At 40.5% G+C, this 21,980-nt stretch overlaps 1 long non-coding RNA gene across 1 annotated transcript in view; it reads right to left on the minus strand.

The window, feature by feature from the left end:
- The window catches only part of LOC307197492, a 739,380-nt gene that overhangs the window by 308,312 nt on the left and 409,088 nt on the right, over positions 1–21,980 (minus strand). The window lies entirely within an intron of this gene.

Raw genomic sequence — 21,980 nt, forward strand, 5'->3', positions numbered from 1 at the left:
GCAGGCAGCCTGGAGAGACACCTTCATCCTCACCAACCCTTTATCATTGGGTTTCATTCCACTTCTTTCTCTAGAGGTGATAGGATGTTAGACACAGAAAAACCTCAAGTTATCAAACTTCCCACGGATGAGAAAAACCATGAACCAACAAGGTAACTGCTGGAAATCATGTAACTAATAAGTGGATTATCATTTTACTCCCTCTGCCTGGAATATATTCATGCCCCCAAAAGTTGAATAAATAGCTCTGAGCTGGGTAGAGGCGGGGACCCTGAATTGCAACGTTTGTTGATTTCCACGGCAAACTCCTACAACTATGATTTCAACCAAGGATTGGCCAATCTCTCGTGACATTTCTGAACGTTTAACAATTGGCTCTCGTGAGCCAGTAAGAGCTCGTTCCAGCACACCACAAACTAGCATACCCCAAACCCCCAATCCCGTTTGCTGTAGATCTAAACTCACAACCTCTCTCAAGATCCAGCCTAAATGCCAAGCACAGTGCCTAGAATGTGGTTGGTACCTGCCCTGTGTCTTTTCAAAAAATCAAATGCACGGAATGCCACCTAGACAAGGAGCCCTTCCCAAACTCTGCTCTGACAGCTAATTAAGTTCTGTCTCATGTAACCTTAAATAGCATTTATTTTATGTCACTTTTATGGAATTTCGGGGTTTTTTTTACCCTTTTTGATCTACATTATTCAACATTTATTCAACACTTACCTATTTGGTACCTATTTCATCTCCCGAGCTAGATGTTAAACTCCTTGAGGGTAGGAATCATGTTTTGTTCTTCCCTGTATCCGTGAAGGATCCTTGCCTGGGCCTTGCACACGATCAGCACTCAATAAAAGTTGAATGAATGAATTCTGATGAATCAAGGTTTGCCCTCAGCTGCTTATGGACTGAAAATAACTCAGTGCTGCTCTGTCTAAAAGGGGAAAGTGATATGTTATGACTTAAGCTATGGTGTGCCTACAGGAAAAAATGAACACAAGTTGCCTGTCTTGATGAAACTGCAGTCCTTACCAGAGCAAGATAGCAGAAGGAGCTTTTCTTTAACAGGGAAAAGCATCCCAGGAGGGTTACTCTAGGGTGAGAAGGTATGACATGGCTCCTCCACTCCGTACTCTGCTGTCTCTTATTAGACACTTCTATGAGTGCCCCTCCCTTGGCTACTACCCATTTTTGAGTCTGCTGATAAGATGGCATGAGAGCAAGGTTGGGCAGGGGTTCAGAGCAGGTGTTGACCACAACACTGGTTCCAATGCTTCTGGCTGGGGAACGCAGACCAGGGCTCTGGTTGGAATAGACTGGTGAAATTTCAGAGTTTTCTAGGCTAATAGTAAGTCTATTGTAAGAATACTTTTTTATTAACATTTTCAGAATTATTGTATTCAATGTGAATTGCACTTATTATTATTTTAGACATTATTCTTTAGATGAAGAGAAGTAAAGGAATGTTAAAGTTTTGTTACAAAAGGGGTTGAAATACTGAATAGTTGAAATGTTTGCAGATAGGCAAGTCAATACAGTATAATTGATACCGAAAGAATCTGCTGGTACAAAACAAACAATCAAGTAAATTATTTTAATTTTCAAAATAGGAATTGGTTAAAATTACAGTATTTCCTCCTTCTTTGAATCTAAACTCTAGCATATGATGTTTTTCTCCTTAGCAAATTCTCTTCCTTGGAAATGATAGTACACAGTATTTTATTTTTGTTTATATTATTTTCAACATTGTCTGGCTTCATATCATAAAATACACTATAAAGCCTCCATTTAATCTCTGCAGTTAGTCCTATTTCAAATTCTATGGACGAGGCACTTCATGGTGTTGTAAATATTCTGCCATAGAATTCCTTCTGTCAATACACTTGCTCAGTTAAGAGCATGATATCAAACCATACTTGCTGTGTCTCTGACAGTGGGTGTCCCATTTTTACCCAGCACTCTTTACTCTGTGGAGTCATATCAACACTGAATGCAAGTCTGTGATATGGAACCACATGGTGTTTGAACTTATGAAACCTTTGGTGGGGTTGATGGTGGTGCTGGAATAAAAGGCTGTATGGGTGAGAAAAAGCAGAGAGCACAAGCAGAGACTAAGGGCAAAAGACAAGTTTTTGAAAAACTTGTTCAGGGACTTCCCTGGTGGCACAGTGGTTAAGAATCAGCCTGCCAATGCAGGGGACACAGGTTTGATCCCTGGTCTGGGAAGATCCCACATATCACTGAGCAGCTAAGCCTGTGCCACAACTACTGAGCCTGTGTCCCCTAGAGCCCGTGCGCCACAACTATTGAATCTACGCTCTAGAGCCCACGAGCTACAACTACTGAGCCTGTGTGCCACAACTACTGAAGCCCGAGCACCTAGAGCCCATGCTCCGCAACAGGAGAAGCCACCGCAATGAGAAGCCCATGCACTGCAACGAAGAATAGCCCCCTCTCAACACAACTAGAGAAAGCCTGTGTGCAGACATGAAGACCCAATGCAGTCAAAAATAAATAAACAAATTTATTTTTAAAAAAAGAAAAAAAAGAGACGTATTCTCTAAAAAACAAACAAAACTTGGTCAGATGTGTCTCTCACACCCATGGCTTTGGTGAGAAAGCTTGCCAAGCGCAATGATAGCACATAATGTATGGATGGTTTTTGCATTCAAGGGGCATCCACCTCTGTAGAAAGACTTTGAGTGAGTTTTATTTCTGGGTAACTAAATTGATTAAATGTGTTCAGTGAAATGATGCTTATATTACCCCCTTGTCAATGCTATGAGCGCTGCATAGTAGATATTGTCTTGTTTTTGATACAAAAATGGGGTTTGTGAATTGACACTGATGGAGGATTATGACTGAGAATATTGACTGAGTTTATAGCTGTCTTGAGCAGAGTCCACCAGTGATCTCAGACTGTGTCTCCAAGGAAGGAAGGCGTTCTAATGGCTGCGATACCCACAAGAATGCTGTTTGTGGCAGTTCTGAGTTTTGGACATGGATGCTTTTTATATTGTTGTTAATGTTGAACATTCTTTTTTTTTTTTTTTATAAAACTTACATTTTATTTATTTATTTTGCAGTACGCGGGCCTCTCACTGTCGTGGCCTCTCCCATTGCGGAGCATAGGCTCCGGACGTGCAGGCTCAGCGGCCATGGCTCACGGGCCCAGCCACTCCGCAGCACGTGGGATCTTTCCGGACCAGGGCACGAACCCGTGTCCCCTGCATCGGCAGGTGGACTCTCAACCACTGCGCCACCAGGGAAGCCCTGTGAGGCACTCTTAAATGTTCGTTTAATAAATGAAGTTGTTGAATGTGATGTGCCAGGACAGTGCAAATGGAGAGCATGAAAATAGGACACAGGATTTATCTTCACTGAGGGATGGTGGATCCAGATTGTACCCTGTTTCATGTCTAAGAGCTACTCAAATCTTCCCCTACCAGTTCTAGGCTCTTATAAGAGAAAAACAACACACTCTGTAGAAATAAATGCAAAGAAGAAAACCTCTCCTGCATTTCCCAAATCTTTTGCAAGAGGCAGATGAAGCAGAAAATCGCGGAGTTATATCTGGCGCCTCTACATGCCTGCTGGTATCACACCTCCCTGCTCTTAATAATCCCTTACATTTATAAAGAGATTTATGCTTTTCAACGTATTTTTGAAATGCATCTCTAATATAGAATCGCAGGGTTGGAAACTGTCTCAAAAGTCATCCCAACGGAACCCACATGTTCCGTTTTACTCCATGTGTGTGACTCACTGTAACCCCATGGGATGGGAAGGACACAGGCTGGTGACCTCATTTCACATGTGAAGAAGCAGGACCTCTGGACAGCCAGTGGTAGCGTGTGGATGGGAGGACACGTCGCTGGAACCTTGAGGCAGGATTGGTCCTTCTCTAAAACCTCAGATCTCCATGTAGAGAGAAGAGCCAGTAACCTGGATTGTCTCTCCATCTTTATGAAAAATGTCCAGGGCCTCTCAGTCTCCTGAGAGTAGAGGGAGGAATCCCAAAACAGTACAAAGATGCTGATGGACGGTCCCTGCCCTTAATGCCCTTTGGCTCCGTCCTCTCTTCCTATCACGTCCCACAGTCTGTGCCAAACAGAAGGCCTTGGAGCCCAGCAGTTGCCCTGGGCTTGAATTCCAGCTGCACCCCTCACCACTAGCCCTGGGACTTTGGGTCAGTCACTTTGCTACTGTCATTCTGTTCTCTCACCTATAAAATGTGGTCAAGGATACCTACTCCACAGGCGATGATGAGAACCGGTGAGGGGAAGAATGTGATCACTTGCCTCCGGGCCTGGCACACAGGAAGCACTCAGTAAACACAAGTACCTCCCCAGAGAAGCCCCCGGAGGGCTGGATTCGCCATCTCCAGCCTCAAAGTCAGAGGAAGTTGTGACAGAGGAGTGTGGGCAGGAAACCGCACAGCTTCAATTGCCTTTTATATGATTGGCAAATATGTGTTTTTCTAACTCCATTATTAATATCATGATTGAAATAAAATGTGTGGCAGTATCCTGTTACATTGTGCAGAGGCAGAACTGCTGCCCTCAAGGAGGAAAAAGGAGAGGTCGACAAGCACTGAAAAAGAGGAACATCGGGATGGTGTTTAGTAGCTTTTTCTCCCCTTTGCCAATAAATAAAAGCTATTTTGTGAGGTTCCTCAATGCTAATCTTATATTTCTCACCATTCTCGCTGAGTTCCCAGAGGAGAGCCATCTTATTGTTGACAGTTAATAACGCCAAACAATAATCAAGGGCTCATTAGGCCAGGAGGCTGGGTGTGCAATGTCAGCTGCCTCTGGGTAGGGTCCCATTTAAACCATTTTATGGACGGGAGGCTCTATGCCATTTTTAAAGCTGTCCTGAGAAAGAAAAGCCACAGACTCTGCTCCAAATGTGAATCAAAGATGATGAAGATAGCGCTAATACATACAGCCTTGTGTACAGGCTAGGGAGGCTAAAGATAGGGGGAACTCAGAACTTGAACTTGACCTTAAAGGAAGGGTAAGATTCAGAGAGCTGCGGGGAAGCAAGGATGCATCTGTACTGGCGCTGAGTGAGGAAAAGGTACATCCTGCTCGGGCCACAGCAAGTGGACTAAACACGTTGCTCCTTGGGATTCCTTTTTTCCAGGTTAAAATATTTCTTTTGCTACAGAGGACAAAGGTTGAAATACGATTTTTCTCATTTGCAGAGGTGAAACGTATTCAAAGCTTTACCAAGTGCTATCCACACACCCTAACCCACACACTGCTGCCCTGTGTCTCTCTCCGCTCGAGGAAGGCGTGGGCACTGCCGGCCACACGGATATCTAATATCTGCATACCCTGCATCCCTATACTAGGATTAGAAGAAAATATAGGATGGGTGCAAGTTGGCCTACGATCACGTATGGGTGCTCTACGGGTTGGCCTCTGATTCACGGTAGGGTTAGGTCTGCGACTAATACTCAGAATAGAAGTTGGCTAAAGGGTCGGAATCTTATGCTTCGTTGCTTAGATGTGTGGAGTATTGGGGTGAATATTAGGATTAGGATTGAGAGTAGTAGGGCTAAAACTCTCCCTGGTTTGTTGGGAACTGATCGTAGGACGGCGTATGCAAATCCTACGATTGCGTGCAGCCAATCACACTGGACTAAAACACTTAGGGGATTGGGGGCCTGTGTCGGTATTTAGGAAGCAGGGTTTCTGATAAACTGAATTTTCCACTCAACTCAGAGTTAACAAGTTCAATGCTTGACACCGAAAATCTTTCAAGTAATAATTAAGCCCACCCTTCCATCTCAACGGACAGGCTAGTGACAGGCACTGAATTCTTTCTTGGTGGTCTAGGAAGCCAGAGATCCTTAGGTTTATCATTCGTTTGAGCATCATGTTTTATTGCCTCACACCGGAGATGGAGAAAGAGAAATGACAGGAAACTGGACAGATTGAGAGCCGAGTCCATGGCAATCTCAAGAAATCAAGAGGGACTATTGCTTTTCCTTTTCCCTCTTTTTAAATTTAAATGTATGGTACCAATTTATTTTCTTGTGACCTGTCTCTTTCCCTTGAAAGGCAGCAAAAGAGAAAAAATAGCTAACTATGATTTTTAGAAGTTGGAGCGTGGTTAATCAAGGCTTTGCTATATTTGACGATCTCGTCAAAAGCCAAGACCTTCATTTTATTTTCTAGGTATCCACCCACAATACATGGCACAGTAGCGGGGAATAAATATTACTTATTATAGCAATACTTCATTTATCTGATATATATGAAGATGACTTATTTTTTTCAGATAAGTGAAACACCAGCACTTTTTTAAGTTGTGATGATTTTGCAAAAAATTGTTTTAAATGCATCCTTTAATTCCCTGGCTTGTAGAACAAGTTTCATTTATGCTATAAAATAGTGATACCTTGAAGAGGCTTCTTGGTAGGTAGGGTAAGCCTCTCTACTCCCTCTTGGTCATTTAAAATATGCTACTGTATTGCAAAATGAAAAAAATAATTGATATCTAAGATTATATGAATTAAATACAAGAGTAAATTGTTATTAATAAAAGACCTGAAAAGATCACATATGAATATGATGACCATATATTTAATGTCCAACATGTTTAAAAGTGATCAATGAATAGATCTCCGGGCTAACAGGGTTACACCATAAAAATGGACAATGCATGTATACTTGTGCCCCAAAATTTCTTCTTTGAATTCTAGTCTGTCTCTTGACAGTATCCCAGATAGCTTGTTTATTCACCCATTCTAAGGTAAAAGGCTTATTAGCTAAGCCCTTTCTATGTGTAAAGCTTTCTTCTAGGCACTAGAAGTATATAAAATGGAAAATACACACACACACACACACACATGCGTGCACACACACACATAGACACACACACGGAAAGAGATCATAGAAGTTCAGGCTGCCAGAACTACTGAAGGGCTTTGATTCACCCTCCCAAACAGATCAGTTAACTAAAACTTTGGAATTGACTATGGGCTACAACCAGGATTCAAGGAGAGGGTTATCAGCTGAAGAAAATGTAATAGCAGCGATAGAGCTAGGAGACAAAATATTATTTGGGGGTGGGGAGGGGTCAGCAGAATTCTACCTTTCATTCTTAGGGGGTTCACATCAAACATCAAAGTCTTTGAGACAGAGGTCAGGTAACTGAGTGTTTCAAGCCTCATTAAAGAGTGTGACAATTATAGGAAGAGAGAGAAATGGACTAAACTGAAAATAGCCCAGGACACTTATCCCCAGACAAAAATGGCTATGTAGTTACCTCAACCTGTTAAAAAAAAAATTGTCATTTGGAGAAAAGACACTGTCATGGAAAGACGGCGTGCACAGCGAACCTGGCCAATGTTTGCAGAGAGGGCAGGATGAGGAAGGAAGCTTGAGAAGAGGACTCCATGAAGAGCCAGTATTCACTCTGCTAAGGACTCTCTGCATGGACCTGGGGGTCTGATTATCACCTCTTCTGAGAGGGTATCTTGCCAGGTCCTCCTTCAGAAGCTCATCCTCGCAATGCTGCCCTGGGCAGCTCGGAACTCAGTCACAGCCAGATGCTACAAGAGCCCCAAGATTAAGGGACCACTAGTGCAACTTAGGCTCATCTGCCTGACTGTGGTCATTTTGAATTGATTCCTTGAAACTTTTGCTGGAAGAAGATGCTAGACTAGACAGATGGCTTCCAATATCCCTATGTCTGCAACCAAGGGAGTTCCTTTGCCTATCCCAACATGCTGAGGAAATGGTGATGAGATGAGGGGTCTGGGGGCCACAGCAGGTTCTCATTCTCATCCTTTGTGACTTTTTTCTCAACTTAAATTCTGGAGCTGGTATGGTTGCTTCTGCCACCATTGCTTATAACTCCAGTGAGCTTACGTTTCCCTCTATACACATGTGTACCATTGCATGGAGAAATCACCTTTTGCTTTGCTCAGTTGAGACGGGCCTGGAGATTTTCTACGAAATGAAGAAGAAAACAAACCTGAAAGAATGAAATACCCCTAGAAGCAGAGAAACAAGTTCATTCTATAGAACTCAAGTCCCAACCATATGTCCACCGAATAACCTAGGGAACATAAATACATATTCCCAGACCCCTACACCACCCTATAAATTAAATTTTCAAGAGATAAGGCCTATGAATCAGTATTTTTATTTAAATCCTCAGATAATGCTAATGCGTCAGCCAGCACTATCTTGGGACCAAACTTGGGAACCACTGCTCTAGTTTCTTGATCTTATCCAACTTAATCTAGCCAACTCATAATTGATGCAAGTTTTTCTTACAGTAGCTGACAGCATCCATACCATCATCACAAAGGGATGCAGGAATCTGTAGATCAGTTATCACAAGCCAAGTCCCCTTCTGGGTAAATTATAAAATATATCCTAACGCAAAACACATGTATTGATTGTCTCACCCTTATTGATGTTAAAAAAAGTGATAGAATTTCCACACTGGGAAGATTTTATACCCTAAAGTTTTATGTAGCGAAGAAAATTGTCATATAGCATTCCTGACTCTTGGGCATCTGGCTTCAATATGACTAGTTCAAGTATTCCTAATTTTATAATTTCAAAGATATCTCTATCCACCTATGAATAGCTCAACCTGATGAACTATTTTTTGTTATATTGAGTCTATATATCGCTTAAAACTTTCTCGTATTTGTCTTGTTTCTGCCTTCTGCAGTAAACCAGAACACGTTGACCCCTCTATGGCAACTCCTCAAATATCTGAAGACCACAGGTATGTTGCAATTTATCTTTGTAATCATCCCTTTCCCTTATAACCTTTTAATGAACTACTATCAAGCCATCCCTTACTCATCCGGAATTACTGAGTAAGGGATCTGAGTAACCTGAAGTATAATAAACACACCTTCTACAGAGGTTTATAAGACATTGATAAAAGTTTTGAACAGGAGAGGGCCATGGATAGAATTTGAGAACACTACCCCAGAGGCTTCTTTAATTTGATTTATCTTCTTTCGGCGAAGGGTGTTCTGTGTTGATAATATACAAAGCAATCAAGGCCAGGCCTAGATAAAATCATCTAGGACTTCCAAATTTCCCTTTCTTCACCTCATCCTCCCTAACTTCAGAGTCTATACAGAATCGTATCACACAGAAGAAGCTCATAGGGTCTCCAGGGGGAAGCAACCAGCACATGGACACCAAAAGTAACCAAAAAAAGTTACCAGCCCTGTTGAGCAGAAAACACTGAGTACAGTATGTTCTTTTGAAATTGGAGGTGTGATGGCCCGCTAGACACTTTTTCCCATAGGGCCCCTGGGACCCCTCCTCTCTTCAGGCAGAATTGTTAACTGTTAACGATTTATATGAACCATTATCATGGTCACCAACAATTCTATGAGATCCTCAACATATCTTAGTTCATGTAATATGAACTAAGACGTTCTTATTACTTCTAGAAGTGACAGCTAGAAGAGCCTTAGAGGTGGAATGTTTTAACTCCTTAAATCCAAACTCTAAACATACGCATATACACACACATACACAGTTCACCCAGATACCAAGGCCCAGGGAACTGGGATTACCTAATTAGTTAATGGCACAATAGGACAACATCCAAGTCTCCTCATCCTTGTTGCCATGTTCTTTGCTCTTAACAGGTAAGGTGGTGATCACACCAGGCGATCCTCTACCATTCTGCCTTCAGTCGTGCTGTTTCTGCTGTCTAGAAGGATTCCCCTACACCTTTCTCTGTGAGGTGAGAGTCCACTCACCCTTTAAGATTCAGTGCTACCTGGTCAGCATAAGTTATCCATCATTTTATTACCCCTATATCCCTTAGCACAATATGGACTTAGGACGGCGCAAAATAAAAGGGAAAAAAATCTGCAAGAGTCTGAGTAGACAGTATACAATTTTCACCACAGCTCACAAGCTAATTCTTCAGGGCTATTTTCAGCTCCAATTTGATAGCCATGTGAGCCCTGGAGAAAGTCTCTGACGCTCTCAAGACTGGACAGTGCGATAGCAGTAGTCTTATCAACTCTGTCCATCTGCCAAACAAGACAAATGAGAGAAATGTATCCTGAGTATACCAAGATCTGATTAATGCATCTTACTAAAGAAAGTCTCACTTGGTAAGATGGCTTTTAGAGTATTATTGCTATAAAACATTCTAGAAAATGGACTGTATGTACTCTGAATTCTCCCTAATGATCTTTAGTATTTGGAGGTGATATTTATTCTACTCCTTTTCTCAACCAGAGATTCCTAGAGGGTTTCTAAAAGTATCTACTGGTCAGTCTTCACTTAGAGAACTCAACTGTAGGTATCAATTAGGCCTGCCATTAGCCTGTGTTCAAATATTAATGACGCTCATGTTTCGTACTCTAAAAACGAAATCAGACATAGCCCCTTGTAAAATAAGAAATTTAAATTTATAACAATAATTTAAAACATCATCATAGCACCCCAGCAGGTATTCTCACAATTAGTAAGGTGTAAGTGCTACAGAGTTTAACCAAACTAGTTTTCCAGCACTTCCAATATAAGAGGCAAGATTCAGACTTAACAGACCAGCTACATTATTTTCAAGACAAAACAGAGCTCAATATCAAGATTTCTAAGTCTAAAAACTATTTTATATCACAGAATTTTAAGTAATACATGAAGTATTACTAAATATCCTCATTTGTTTTACTTTTTGGCACCTAGGTTATAGAAAATTACTGTCTAAGATCTGTTATGAGTCGATATTTTAAAACAAATCTATAGCAGTGGAAACGAATGGGGCATGACATTCAGAGACACACCTTTCCAAATTTAAAGATTGTTTAGCTTACTGCCACTAACTAGTTTATGGCTCAAAACTGGGAAATATAAGAAATATATGATGCCAATAAAAATTAATTTGGTATTCAGAGAGTCTTTATACTTTCTGGCTATTTCAACGGTCGGGTATTGTTAACTGGCCTCCATGCCATGGCTCTTTCCTTGAGGGACTTAAAATCTACTAGGCAAAGAAAGACACATTCTGAAATTTGTATAAATGGAGACATATGTACAAAGGAATGAGAGTATGAAACACTCAGGTGTTTTAGGGAGCAGTTAGCACTTTAATCTGGCTGGACCACAGGATGAAAAGGAGAATAGAAAGAGATGAGGATGGAGAATGGGACAAGGGTTTCATCACAGAGGGTCTTGGGCTGCCATATAAAAGCACCTGGACTTGGCATTAAAAATGACAATGAACCCATAGAAGAGTTTTAAGGGGGAGAGGAGATATTAGATCTTAGTTTTTTTTTTAATAAATTTATTTATTTTATTTATTTATTTTTGGCTGCACTGGGTCTCCGTTGCTGCACACGGGCTTTCTCTAGTTGCGGCAAGTGGGGGCTACTCTTTGTTGTGGTGCGCGGGCTTCTCACTGTGGTGGCTTCTCTTGTTGCGGAGCACAGGCTCTAGGCATGCAGGCTTCAGTAGTTGTGGCACGCAGGCTCAGTAGTTGTGGTTCATGGGCTCTAGAGCACAGGCCCAGTAGTTGTGGCGCATGGGCTTAGTTGCTCCGCGGCATGTGGAAGATTCTTAACCACTGTGCCACCAGGGAAGCCCGATTTTAGTTTTTAAAAGATAACTTACCTATGGTATTCTAAATTGCTAAACTGCATGCATACTATTATATCATTGATATAAACAAACCTCTATGTGTGTTTTGGTATATGGTTTATTTGCATGGAAAGATGAAGATATTCAAAATGGACTCAGTATTTATCACCAGGAAGTGGTTTTGTGGTGATGAGGGAGGACTGAACTTTATTAAGTATCATATTATTTAAATTTTCCCAACAAGCATCTCCTTACTTTTTAAATTAAAAAGAAAGTTCACTCTGGCAGCAGTGTTGATGTGTAAGATCAGCCTTCAAGAAACCAATTAAGAAGCTGTTGAAATTTAATTGTCCAAATGATAGACAATGAGAGTCTAAACAGAAGCAGCGGCATCAAGGAGGAGCGAGAGGAGGAGGCGGATTTGAGCAATTTTAAGGATCTAGACTAATGAATGTTGTGACGTTGGCTGCGGCGAAATACAAGGAGCAAGAGGACATTAAAATGACTTTCAGGTTTCCAGCTGGAGTGACTCAGTCACCAGCATAGAACACATAGGGTGAAAAACAATTTGTGGAAACATATACCCTCAAGTTTGGAAATGTTTAAGACATCTGAAGGACAGCTAGGCAAAAACGATCTAGTTATGGAATTGGATTTATATACCTGGAGCTGTAAGAAAAAGCTGGGCTTGTTAGTGGCAGAGCTGAGTGTAGACTCAAGTATGCTACCCTAACAGGTAGTTTCCCAGCAAGCATCAGAATAAACCCCAGATGGTTCAAAAGCAGAGGGATTAATAGTAGGAGTCTGGGAGAAACAAACCAGGTAAATGAATCACCCCGCAAATAGTCACAGTGGGGAGCTGCTACTGCTTGGACGGCCAAGGGAGCAAGGGGAAAAAATTAAGTACTAGTTACCACTGAGAAATGAAACCATGGAGGAGGGACACCAGCTCAAAATTTCAGTAGTTGAAAGACTCGGTGATGACAAAGTTGTCCCAAAGCAGAGATGAACCATGAAATAAATACCCTGGCCTCTCTCTCCTCCATTTTCTTATCTCCATTTTCCTAATTCCCAATGGCCAGACCCAACCAGAAGGAAAACCAGGGTCAAGGGATTTCTGCATGATGCAGTTCACAGAAGCCAGCCTCCTGGGATACAGAGGTAGACAAAAATATAGAGAACAAATCTAAGAGAAGTCATCATCATGCTGACTCCTACTCAAGGATTTTCTCCAGGGACCTTACAGTGACCTGGGGGAGGGAGAACAAGCTAACATATATGAAATAATCACAAAGGAGCTAAAGGTAGCAATATTCTGTCCTGGAATAATCATCAAGACTTGGATTCCAATCCTTACTGTGCCAGTTACTGGCTGTGTAATTGTGGATAACTTAGCATATTTCTTTAAGCCTTCATCTGTAAAAAGAAGATAAAAACACTATTGAATTCGTGGAATTAAATTAGATATTTTGTTTATTAGCCCAATGCTCATTATAAAGTAAGTGCTTAGTGAATGTTAAGAGGAAGAGAGAATGATGGCAAGGACTATGAATGGCAGTGGTCACTTGTTCAGATCCTAAAGAGATTAGTCTAAGCTGGCACAGATAGAGGTTTTCAAGGTACAGCTTGAATGATAGGTAAGATTTAGGGCCATGTATAGGGGAATGCTTGACTGAGAATGTGGAGCTGAGAACAACGTAGTGTGTGCAGAGGACCACAGGAGAACTGATGAAGCTGGAAGGCTTACTCACTCTCATGCCACCTCTGAAAGCCAGCATTGCAAGAAATAGACACCTCCTACACACATATCACCCTGATATCCTCCTGCCAGCTGTTCCTTGTGGCCATTAAGTCTCACTTATCTGTTAACAAATTATTTTTGAATATCTTAATAGGTCTGTGGCTTGAGGAGCTGAGTACAACTTTGCAAGCTGTTAAGTACCATATTAAAAGGACAATCCTATAGAAGACATATTCTCCTACTCAAGTCAGAGCAGAGAATGCAGCAGAAAGCAGCTGAACCAAGACCTAATTTTCAGAAAGACTTCCGTGACAAAGAGCGGCTCCTGGTACTCTCTAAACACCTTTGATTTCCAACAGCAAAATTTTTATCTACTCTTTATAACCTCAGGTCTCTTAGTATCTGCCTCATCTTATGTCCTCGTCATTGCAAGTATGTTCATGTTAACCTCCCTAACACAGCCTAAGGTCATTAACAGAGGGACACATGCTCCTACTTCCTAATCCATTGCAGTTATGGCTCCCAAACGCAAATCTGTACCAGAAACACCCGGGACACTTGTTGAAATCACAGACTCAAAGACCAGGTGCTTTAATTCTGTCAGTCTAGGATAAGACTCAGAGGTCTAATTTTGTTTATTTAATTTTCCAATGTGTTCAGCTACACATTCATTTTTTTTTTAATTAATTTATTAATTTATTTATTTTTGGCTGCGTTGGGTCTTTGTTGCAGTGTGCGGGCTTCTCATCGTGGTGGCTGCTCTTGTTGCGGGGCACGGGCTCTAGGCGCGCGGGCTTCAGTAGTTGTGGCGCACGGGCTTAGTAGTTGTGGCGCACAGACTTAGTTGCTCTGCGGCATGTGGGATCTTCCGGGATCAGGGCTCGAACCCGTGTCCCCTGCACTGGCAGGCGGATTCTTAACCACTGCGCCGCCAGGGAAGCCCTACACATTCATTTTGAGGAACCTCTGATACTCAGCCAATAGGACATCCTCTCCCTGATCTACACCCAATGGCTAGTACAGAGGGGAGGGGAAAGAAGTGCTCCGTCAGAAGAAAGAATGAGTGTTCTTTTATGCCATGCTGAGATGTTTTCTTTTGTTCCGAAGACACAGAAGGGCTGAGAATGTTGAGGAAGGGAAGTGACATGGTAAGATAAATATTTTACATAAACCATTCTGACTAACATAGGGATGGTGCCCTTCCAGAATCAGAGATCATTTCTGAGGCTGAGCAGTGATTATTGCAAACTGTGCGGTGGGTTTGAATTAAGGAGCAGTGAAAGTGGAGAAAAGGGAAGAGATGTGAACATCTTCAGCAACGAGAGACAGGATTGAATGATTAAGGGGATGTGGGGAGCAAAGGCAGGCAGGAGTGACAAATAACCACAGTACTTCTGACTTGAGTGCATGGGTGGGCAGAGATGCAGAGGGGAATACAAAAGAGTAAATAATTTGGAGTTGGGGAAGTTGTTTGTAGGAAGGATATAGGCTGAACGATTGAGTTTCATGATCCAATATGATACCCAAGTGATTCTGTATCATTTGATACATGAGTCTAAGGAGAGCGATCTGGGCCCCAGGTTTAAATGTATACAGGTATTAGGTGAAGCCATACGTGTACCAAGATACTCCAGGAAGTGTATGTTGATTGAAAGAGCACTAAGGAAGGAAGACACCTGTGGAACAGGTTGAAGGCAAAAGGCCACGAAAGGAGACTGGAAAGAGCACACAGAAAAGCAAAAGAAAAATGAATGCAAAGTTATAAAATCATACATAATGGGCTCCGTATTATAGGAATTATTCATGCAGAAGACATGTCATATTTGTACCTTTGTTGCATTAGGCACAGGGCAGAGTACAGTGTGGTGGGGAAAATATCAGTATAGAGCTCTAGGAGAAAACAATGAAATCAAAAGGATCCATTTTTCACCACTTACTATTTCAGTGACCTTGGATGAATTACATAATCTCTTGAGGTCTCAGGTTTTTCACTTTATGCTATAAGGTATCCATTACACAGGACTATCGTAAAGATTAAAAGGGTGTGAAAGGAGTTCTTTAAATGTTCTTTTCCTCTTCTACTTTTAATCCATATACAAAAATTTCAACAGTGTGACAAAACTTCTCTTTCATTAGATAGATGCCCAAGCCTTCCCATTTTATAAGGCCCTGATGACTTCACACAACTTAAAATATATTTGTTGCCATTTTTTCCTATGTGGATAATGGGTATTTTTTGGACGGTGTAGAAGAGATTATTATGTTGGGAGAAGATTGAACAATACTTCTAAACCTAACATTCTTATTAATGCATTCAGAAGACAAGAGGAAATTGAAACTAAGCTTTTCCCCAGGCAGTTTGTAAAACCATTCTTTTTCTCTTTCTGAATTTTGGGAACGTTACCCATCTGTTTCTTGGCATCTACCCCATTCTCCATGATTTGTAAAAGATTATCAGTAGGTTATATACAAACCATTATAATTTTTATAGCAGAAAATACCTTTCCCTCCTAGGTAAAACAACAAGCTTTCACTTCCTTTACGTAAATGCCACTGAAGGAAAAAAGCCATTTAATTATTTGTTTCTCAGAACATGTTTTTCCATTGCATTTGCAAAGGTTTATAAGGAATACATCTAGTGCTTAATTGCTTGTGGCTGGGGAATACAATTATTCTTCTGGAGTCTACCAAATATTTATTGTGATTGCCTCAGCTGAGGTTTCAGGCTCATACCACAAAGATTGAAACTAATTGAGCCCAAACCCCAAAGCTATTAAACGATGGCAGATTTGTGTTGAAAAACAGGAGTAATGTCAAGCCTTTGACACTGGGGGGTGGAAGGATTGTTAATGTATTTTCTGTGCTGCAAGAAAAACCTGATTGACAGAATTCATTCTTTGCCACATAATTATCTACTTCTTTGTTGACCCATCTGGTCCCCTTAACCATGTGCTAATACCATCATAAAACAATCAGATTCAACTGGTTGTCTGTTGATCAACGGTTTCATACAAATTTTTCACAGACTGTGAAGCCTTCCCTATTAAAACTATAAAGAGAGCACTAGATATTGACAGGGCTTTTCCCAATATTTGGGTGTGTAGACTGGAAATCGTAAAGTATTTTGGCATCTTTTTGACAGACAACATTTTTTTACAGAGCACTGTTTAAACTTAAAGCCTCCTGGGTGACGCGTTGCTTTTATCTAACATTCATTACGAATATAAAATTGTCCATTCTGAGCTGTTTTTTCCACCCGGTCTCTACTTAAAACCACATATGGCTGATTCGCTTTGCTGTGCAACAGAAACTCACACAGTACTGTGAAGCAATTATACTCCAATAAAGATCTATTCAAAAAAACCAAAAAACCACACAGAAGCTCTTATTATTAGAATAAAAATCTCACCAAGAAGAAAATAATTAAGGAATTCTAAAAGAAGTCAACAGTCACGGTTGTTAAGGAGAGAAGAAAGGGAAAGGTAGGATGAAACCAAGCAATTTTAGAGTTACAGAACTCAGCAGAAAAAGAGCCCTAAGTTGCCAAAGAGACAGCACTTTCCCACAGGAACCTCAGCTATGCTGTCTCCTACATGGCTCTTGATTTCCATTCTCGATACCCTGATTCAGAATCTCATCCTCTACCTTACCCTGCAGACACTCCCTATCGACTCCTCTTCCTAAAACCCAGAGCTGATCATCTTGCTCCCCTCTAGCTTCTTTGACGATTTCCCATGGCCTATACAGTTCCAATTTCCAAGAAAGGCATAAAGGTCTTTCATATTCTTGTCCCTACCTACACTCATCTACTTAGTGCATCCTTCATACACTCAAAACTCTAGCCACTCCTAGGATACACTTTCCTATCTCTGTCCCTTCACCACGAATTCTTTTCTGTCTCCACCTCTCTTATCCACAGTTTCTTTTGTTAAATCCTATTCAACCACCACTTTGGAGAACAGTTTGACATCACCAGGTAAAGTTAATCCTATGCATACCCTACGACCCAACAACTTCATGCTCAGATATGTACTCAAAAAAATGCACACGCTTGTAAACCAAAAAGTATGTAAAAAATATTCATGGCATCATTATTTGTAAGCACCAAATGCTGGCAGAAACAATCAGTTTTCGTTAAGAGTAGAGTGGATAAATTGTGGTATATATATATCATCAAGTGAAATACCACAGAGCAAGGAAAATTAATGAAAAGCTACAACATGCAACAACACTCACCGCACTGAGAAACAAAATGTCAAGCAAAAGAACCTAACATGAAAGAGTACATAGTGTGTGGTTCTGTTTATGTAAAACTGGTCTGTGGTGTTAAATGTCAGGACAGTGGTTACTTCTGGGGAGGAAGGAGGAATAGTGATTGAGAGGAGGCATAGATGGCTGCCGGATGCTTGAAATGTTTGAGTTCTACTTCAAAATAACTCATCCACCTGTATGCTTAAGGTTTGTGCATGTCTCTGTATGATACGTATCGTGAAAAGCTTTTGTTCCTATTTATTTTTCAAAGTCAAGATCAATTACTATCTTTTCCATAATGTCTCAGCTGATCTCTCCCATTCAAAACTGGTGTTCCTCTCTTCTTCGAGTTCCGTACGGGCCTGATTTTTCTCTCAAGGCATTTGATTAACATGCCTTGAATTTTAGGCATGATGACTACACATGACATGGGTTAGGTAACTAAAAAGAAAGATGCTTTAATTTTATTTTATTTTTGGAGCTGAGAAAGATTTATTGCAGGGCCAAGCAAGAAGAATGGGGTGGTTCATGCTCAAAAGACCCAAAATCCTCGAAGTGATTTTGAAGGCAAAGTGATGGAGGGGAGTTGCCTGGTGTGTGATGAGCCTGTGCACAATTCTCTGATTGGTTGATGGCAAGATAACAGGCCAGTGTCACAGGGCTTAACATTATCAATCTTCAGGTTCAATAGGTCTGGGGGCTACGTGCTTACGGTCATTAAGTAGTTAACTTCTTCCATTTGGTGGGGGTTTTAGCATCTGTAAAACAACTCAGGAAATGTGCATCAGACACAGTTATCTAGGTGCTTGAAAGATGCTTTTAAAATGAAGCAAACCAGTTGTGAAAATTGAACAATATAATGACTTAGTTCAAATTTAGGTTTTGGTTGACCCTTCAGCTTAACAATGGCACATAAACAATCATCCTGACTAGCTCCTTCCGCTGAAGGCAAATTCCTCTCCCTCCCACTTGCCCTTCATCCAACTATGCAATGGCATTTTTTGTTTTGTTTTGTTTGGGGGGTGGAACAGGGTGCAATATGGTGTATGTTTCCAGATATTAGAAAGCAATGAGCAAAGCCACTTATCAAATGCAGCATGTTACTACTGATCCAAGGTTGTGCCTTCAAAATGTTTCCCGGGACATGGTTCATGAAAACAAGCTTAGCCGTCTCCCAGAGCTCAGCAGTGACATTCAGTCCTTAACTCAAGTTTTCCATGGGCATGAAGTGAAGCAGAGTATGTGGAATGGGTCATTCTTTTGAGCCAGAAAGACGCTCTCAGATTTTAAATGTCCCAATTGCACTTTTTCCTTTACTCAATTCCAAGAAGAAGGAAGGAAGGATGGAAGGAAGGAAGGAAGAAAGGGAGGGAGGGAGGGAGGGAGGAAGGGAGGGAGGAAGGAAGGAAGGAAGGAAGGAAGGAAGGAAGGAAGGAAGGAAGGAAGGAAGGAAGGAGACTTTCAAAGTTGCTTTTAGCCATGCTCCCCCAAGCCTGGAAGCATGTTTTCATTGCCCAAGATGTGACCTTCAGATTATTTAATCAATACATAAGAAATGCCCATTCAGGCTTTTAACAATATTGTCTTGTGCCCCTTGCTCCCTACTTTTGTACCACAAAGTCCTCTCTTTTACTGTCTACATCTTTTTAACAGATTTAAAGGCTATCTCGGTGTTTCCTCTCTTATTTTCACTCAGAAACACTATGGTTTGGAGTCCCACTTTTTAGACTAGGCTGGCTGTTTTGTTGTATTCTTGTTTTTGGTTTTGATTTTCGTTGAACTTTAATCTACTCTTTTGATAGAACCTGCTGGTTGAAGTGTCAAGTTCCTAAGCGACTAAATCTTATAAATTTAATAAAGTTAATGTTTTTTTAAAGCAATAATTTCCAGTTTACTAGATGAAACAGACTTGCAGCATAGTCTACATGAATGCAAAATAAACCATCTACAGCAAGTGATAAGGAAACTGGGCAAAAAGGAAAAAAGCATACATTGGAACAGATTCTTTCAAAATAAAAAAATCAAGACATTGTTGTAAAGGAATTTAACAAGACTTGCTGTATGTCCCCCATCCCATTTGCAAAAGTCAACAAGACCATCTAGCACTTTGCGTTCATGTCAAAAGTCAGAACAGAGTATCCTAGCACAAAGCGGAGAAAAAGAAAAAGAAACAGAAAAGAAAACCCCTAACCCCCTCCCCCATGCTGCAGAACCATAACTGCAGAGTTCAAATTCAAAAGAAGAGAAAGTGGCAATGGAAAGAGGTGACGGTGACTGGGGACCTGGCAACACCAATCCTCTTTTATTGCTTTTATTGTTGTTGCTGGGTTTTTTTTGTTTTTGTTTTTTTTTTAAACAGACGTGGATCTAGTCTTCCCTTACGCAGTAAAAACACTAGGCTTTTGTGGTCAGGCTGGCTGCTATAACAACCAGCCCCCAATTTTCAATGGCTTAACACATCCAAAGTTTATCTGATGCATATGTCAGTGTGTGTTGTATGTGGGAGTGACAGGTCAGTAAGCAGCTTTCCTCCAGGTAGTAATTCAGAGACCCAAGCTGTTTCTGTCCTGGGAATATACAGTCCCCTGGGGCCTCGGAGACCTCTCTGCATCCAGCAGTGGAAGGGTAAAGAGACTAGAGAAGGCACAATGTCTTCATTAAAACCAAAAGCAGACCCAGAAACTACAGCATCCTCCTGTCCACATCCCTTCGGCAATGGAACTGGGAAATGTAGTCCAGGAGGGGTCACTGCCTCCTCATAAAAATTCCAGATTATGGAAGGGTAAGCATGAGATTTTGGTGGACAATTAGCTAACTCTACCATGATACCCAAAAGGATCTCCTCAACTTCTTAACTGATTCATAACATTCTCCTCCCATGACGTCATTCATCATTTAATGAAACACTTTTTGGAAATTATTATATGCTAGAAACAGTACCAAGCCCTGGGAATATAAAAATGTGGTCCTTGTCCCCAAGGACCTCAGAGTTGGTCCTAAATAGAATACAGAGATTGGATCAGTAAAGGAATATATTTGAACACCTGTGGAAGAGAGACATTAATTATTAAATATATAATTACAAGTGATTTAAAGTAATGAGAAGGAGAACTGGGGGATATAGGAGGAAAACAGAAGGATTTATCTTAGTTTGGAGGGGAGATTGGGGGAGCAAAGGGTAGTGGACAGAAATGATTGTTAGGAGAAAATAATTCTCCATAGAAGAACCAATATTTTGGTTGACTGGTTTTCAACATTTTGTTCACTTTCCCTCAAAAATAATTTTGCATTGCTGTACACTCAGTCCCATCTTTAAGTTGGCATCTGAAGTTTTACATTGTAAGTTGACATGAGCAAGCTTTAACACTCAAATGATTTTCTTTTTTTCCACAGATTTACATTTTTCTTATTCAACTTCTTCCTTAGAATATTAGGTGTTTTATGCTTGAAAGTTCTCTTCATTTCTCACCCTACAACATGTCTCTGCAAAAATATATTCGTCTAAAGTAAAATTCAATTTTTAAAATATTTTATTTAAGCGTAAGACTAAGTTTTAATGGTTGTTTTATGTATTATGATACTATCAATACATAATTGATAGCGGTGGAAAACAGAAGTAGTTACCAAGGGTCAGACTGTGGGACTTTTTTTTTTTTTTAACTACAAAAGAGAAGCTAGGACGGAATTTGGGGCGGATGAGGGGTATTGTTGTATCTTGACTTTGAGGCAGTTACACAGCCCTATGTATTTATCAAAATTCCTAGAACTCCATACCAAAAAGAGTGAATTTTTCAAATAAGTGTATACAAATTTAAAAAAAGGTATCATTGATGTTTGACCTTTTTTCTTCACAGCTATTCTTTTTCCTTCTGAATCTTCAAAGCTTGCATTTTAGCCAAATGTAATTTTTCTCTGAAGATATTTTTCCTCACCAGTATTATCTGTGTTTTCCTCAAATCACTATCTCATCTTATTCAGACTCAGCAAATTTTGCAAAGTATTAACTTTGGATGCTGCCTAACTGAGAAGTTTACTTTCCTCCCATCTGACAGACTAACATTTGAAAAGAGATTAAACAGTGTGAGTGACAGCAAAACATATGCCACAAAGAGAAAAAAATATCAAAGTATGTGTAGATATTATCTTTATTGTTATTTTTTAGCAAATTATTCTTTTAATCATTTTAAAAAGCCTAAGCATTAGAGTTTGGACTCCAGATACTTTCTCCCAACAGTGATGAAAGCCTGTTTAAACCTCATTGCCCAACTTTTCTTTAAACCTCTTTTTATACAGTTTACGCCTCAGAATTTTTAAAATAATTAAGAACTTCTTTCTCTGAGCTGTTATGCAGAGGTGGAAACAAATACTGTGGTTAGAAAACCTAATGTTGTAGAACTCAG

This window comes from Stenella coeruleoalba (assembly GCF_951394435.1).
Source record: "Stenella coeruleoalba genome assembly, chromosome: 14".
Taxonomy (NCBI): Eukaryota; Metazoa; Chordata; class Mammalia; order Artiodactyla; family Delphinidae; genus Stenella; species Stenella coeruleoalba.